Here is a 5,233-nt window from a genome sequence, read left to right on the forward strand (position 1 = left end):
TGGAATTTGTGTTTTGGTTTTTTTCTGAAGCTACTATTAGTGGCCTTCCAACTTCACTCATAAATAATGTGCTCTTGAGAATTGTCTCTATGTTCAACTGATAGTTGCTGCAGCACTAATAACGTTGGGATTGGGCTTTTTGGAGCAGCATCTGGATAGTAACCAAAATCTCAATCTACCAGTGATTTAATCAGTCTTTTTTATTGCTGAAACATTTTGATGGGAATGTGTTGTGCCTCTAGCTATTTTGTTCAATAATGCGGCTGAAAAAAAAATTGGTAATATTCCAAGGATTGCAAATTTGCATTCTGTCCACTAATGTGACACCAAACTTGCACCACATTGTATCCCATAAATTTGAAATCTGGGCAACAGCCCAAACAAAATCTACGGGATACAATGTGATGCAAGTAAGATTTGAACTTTGAGATCTTTCTTAACTTTGAACAAACATTTTTAAGTTGAAAGGTAGTCTTCCCAGTAATGTAGCCATTATGATCATTTGCTTGTGTTGTTATTCAATGAATATTGTAAGTAAAATTGCAGCTCTCTCTTCTGCCTTTGTGCCAAAGGCACTGCAACAGGACTGTTTCTTTATCCCATGGAACAAATGTTGCACACTGACTGTAGGATAATTAGTCTTTAATTGATTATGATTCTAAACAGTGAAATGGTGACATTGAGTACCGATGCAAGAATATGGTTTTAATTCGTTCTTCGCTATTTAAAAACTCTGGTCATGCAAGTGGTAATTTGCGATCGCCTTGACACAAAAGGCTGTAGAAAAGAACTCAAGCTGCAAAGCTGGCCTCTTCCAGATTGTGATGCAACACTGCACTGTATGATGCAACTTGTATTTATATAGCACATTTTAACAAAATTGTCTTTCAGAGAAAGCAATGTTAATGAATCTCACTGATACTATTGGGACAGATTATCAAAAGCTTGACCAAGTGAGGTACATCCCCTCAAAAGAGGGGAAAATAAGATACCCAAGGATAAAATTGGAGTGAAAAAAATCTAGATGAGTTTCAGGGCAAGAACGGGTTTCGGAGATGGGGAGAAGTGAGAATTGAGACATTTAAATCCAGAATGAGAAGTTAAATTTGAGCTATCTCTAGCTCCCCAGATGCCAGAGAAGGTCGATGCAGATTGAAGCTGAAGGAAAATGGTGCAGGTAGCAAAAAAGTGAGTAGCGTTTTGCATGTGATTACATTTGTGATAGTGGAAATTGGAGAAGGTAGAAACAAATTAGTTTGAGTTGCAAAAGGATTGAAATGTGGTATCAATGCTCAGGAAAATCTCTAGCTACTTGGCAAAACTGCAATAATTATACAACTGTACATGGTCTTGCAGGTGAAGCAGTGTAGTCATTGGTAGTGTATTGTACAAACGTTGGTGCATTGAGATGTAAAAGGCCTGTCCCACTGTATGAGGTAATTCACAAATTCGGAGTGTTCACAAATTCACCCGAGTTTCCCCCTCGATTCAAACTCACAGAATGTTCGTAACGGGTCCATAGGAGTCCGTAGATATATCGTAGCGGCTCGTTATGCCATCCGTAGGTACTCGGGGCATCAGGTAAGTCGGGACTTTTTTCCATCCCGATGAAAAATGCCCACGAGTTTAAAATAGTCGGGAGAATGCCCCGAGTATCTACGGCTGGCATAACGAGCTGCTACAATATATCTATGGATCCGTTACGAACATTCTGCGAGTTTGAATCAAGGGGAAAACTGGGGAGAATTTGTGAATACTCTGGAGAATTTGTGAATTACCTCGTACAGTGGGACAGGCCCTTTAAGCAAGTAGTTAGTTGTTGCAAGCTTATGATCCAATGACATTTTCCAAAGAATTGGTTCAGTTCATAATTTTGGTTGCAATCTTTCAAGAAAAGATTGAGTGTTTTGCTTAGCTTACATGTAAGCATAAATGATATAATAAACAAGCTGTCAACATCCAAAAATGCTGAGTGTCACTCCACATTGCATTGCAGTTCTAATTCTGGAAGAATGCCAAATGGTTCTACCAACCTTGATTTGCTGAGTGGATGCTGTTTTTTGCATTGACTGCAAAAATAGGGGAAATAAAATTAGTTTAAAAATGCCCTTTGTCTTTATTAAAATTTCTCTTTTTACTGGAGTTTCCTTCAAGTAAGCATAACGTTTCAATGTTCTTGAAAAATCTTAATCTGGTATAATGCATGGCATAAGTTTTATTTTTGTATTATTGAAAGCAGACCTGCGAATATTTTATCAATGTGTGTTCTGAAGCTTGTCTTTGAATGTTGTTTAAACATTTTGCTCTGTTCTCAACCCACTGAGATTTGTCCTTGGTCGTGGAATGGTACAGCCAAAGGTCAAATAGCAATGTGACCATAACATGCTGCTCTGGCAAATTTATTTTCCAGCAGCCGATTGTCAAAATTGTGAACAATATTGATGGCATCTGATATTTAATAAAACGCCGGAGTGAGATCCAAAATATTTGGATCATATTATGAGTTTATAAACTCGTAATTTTTGTTCTCAATTGTGAATAACCCAAAATAATGACATCATCTCTGGGGAAAAAAAAAAAAGGGTGACGTTTCAGGTCGGGACTCGTCAACGTGGCATAAACCAACATCTGCAGTTCCTTGTTTTCACATTGTCAATTACCCAAACTACTTGAAGGTGTCTGGAACAAGTGGAGCTAATTTTGAATAGATTCAAATTAAATTTGACTATTTCTTAACCATTTGATTGTTTGTGGGAATTTAACTGATTCTATGCTACTTTTCCTGAATGAATTATTTTTGGATAGAGGAAAGAACAATAAAATCTGCAACAAAGCAATGGGCCAAGTCTCCCAAAGTATCTGTTTAATTTCAATCATCTATACAAGCGTTGTCCAACTTTCATCTAACAGTATCCTTAATGGATAGCTTTCTTTACACTGGACATGGTGATCAAAAATGTTCAATGTATGGTTCTGTGTTTTTCCCCATACAAGGGGAAAACCAAATGCACTCTTGATGCAAGACTGTACCAAACAAAGATCAATTGTGAATCTGCTTGATCTGACATGAGACGTGGTCATAGTGCAAAGATCAATTAGAATAAAGTATTTATTCGGAATAAAGGACCAGAGTGAGTTGATCAGCAGTGACCAATGAGATCAATAATTATTAAATGTTTTACAAATAGAGTAATATAACAAGTAACTTTTAGAGTAATTTAAAATATTTAAAAGGCAAGCAGCACAGTGGCACCACAGTAGAGCTACTGCCTTACAGCGCCAGAGACCTGGGTTCGATCCTGACTACGGGTGCTGCCTGTACGAAGTTTGTACATTCTCTCTGACCATGCGAGTTTTCTCCGGGTGACAATAGACAATAGGTGCAGGAGTAGGCCATTCGGCCCTTCGAGCCAGCACCGCCATTCAATGTGATCATGGCTGATCATCCCCAATCAGTACCCCGTTCCTGCCTTCTCCCAAGAGAGAGCTAGACAGGGCTCTTAAAAATAGCAGAGTCTTGTTAAGTGATATCAGTACTCCCACCCACCTGATCTGAAACCTGACCATTTTCTTTGCCGCCATAGATGCTGCCTGACCCACTTGAGTTCCTCTGACAATTTGCAGATGCTGGAATATGGAGCAAAAAAAATCTGTCTGCGCAACCAAAGTTCTGTTCACATGTTGTAATGTTTGTTGTATTTGTTCTTGTCAGTAAAAAGTCCAAAATCATCAATATTTAAAACTATAATTTGATGGTTTGCTGATATATCAGCATTATATGGTGCATATTTACAAGGGTATTCATGAAACATTCAGGTAAATATGCAAAATGTAATTCAATTTGGAAATCTTGATGTATGGACACATTAGAATGTAATTATAACTTGTTGACAGATTACTACGGCACATTTTCCAATGAATACGTGGTGGGAGCAAAGGGATTGCAGATTGTGCTATGAACAAGAGCATCATTGAGGTTGCATTAGATCTTTTACGAGGTCATAATTGTTTACTTTCAAAGTGATCCTGTGCCTAATCCAATTATGTTTCTGTTTCAGCGACCTGGTATGGAACAGGTGGGTTGATTATGGCATTAGCCAGGGAAATCCCTTTGGATTATCTGCTTTACAGAATGGAAACCCCTTTCTAGTTCTGTGGAGTGACGGGTTTTCTTTCAATTTGTTGTTTGATACTAATACTCATAGGGACACCTCCATGTTTATAGAAGTACACAAAGGAGCTTCCTCAATGAGATCAGTTGAAAAATGATTCCACTTCAGTCTAATTGTACAGATGACCACTGTTAATTGGAAATAATACTTAACTAAATTCTAAATAAATTTGAGGGTTGGTAAATCAAATCTGTTGAGAAGATTTGTGTTTGAATTTGGATAGGAATTGAATGCAGAAGCAGCTTGTTTTTAAAAAAACGAATGAAAGCAACTGGGGATTTTCAGTATTGGTCCCTTAGGGCCTCACTGCAAATGAGACAACTCCACGTACAGGGAAATTCCTTATTTCATCCTTCCAACTCCACAACACTTTCAGAAGCAGTACACCCATATCCACAATGTCCAGGGTGCAATGCACCCAAAGAGTTGATTTTAAAATGGCTGGTCACAGATCTATTGCTTTCTGCAGATATGGAAGTAGCTTTATACCTGTACTTGATGCATCATGCCTGCTAAGCTGAAGGTTTGTATGGAATTTACATATTCTCCCTGTGTCTGCGTGCTCTGGTTTCCTCCCTTATCCCAAAGAAGTACAGATTTGTAGGTTTATTAGCTGCTGTAAATTGCCTTTAGTGTATTGGCAGTGGATGCGAAAGTGGAATAACATAAGAACTAGTGTGAACGGATGGTGGGTGTGAACTTGGTGGTGTAAAGGGTCTGTTTCAACGCTGCATCTCAAAACTAAACAATAGTATCTGGGTTGTTGCAGGAATGATTAGCTGCTGAAAGGGCAGATCTAGCGCATTTACCTTGTGGGAAGCACTCAATGTGGGGAATTCCATTTTGTCCTTTGGTAGAGAGCAATTTGCAGCATCTACATGTGGATTTTATAGACTACAGCTTTCTCACAATTGTTTTGTGGCAATGTGCCTCGCCTGCATCTGAGGTGATAGGCAAGGAAAGCAAAGCACAAGATCCCTGGATAACAAAGCAGATGGAGAATATAATAAGAAAAGTAAAAGGGGTGCATGATGCACCTCTTACGATCAACCCATGTATGA

Source organism: Leucoraja erinacea, chromosome 17 (genome assembly GCF_028641065.1).
Source record: "Leucoraja erinacea ecotype New England chromosome 17, Leri_hhj_1, whole genome shotgun sequence".
NCBI classification, from domain to species: domain Eukaryota; kingdom Metazoa; phylum Chordata; class Chondrichthyes; order Rajiformes; family Rajidae; genus Leucoraja; species Leucoraja erinaceus.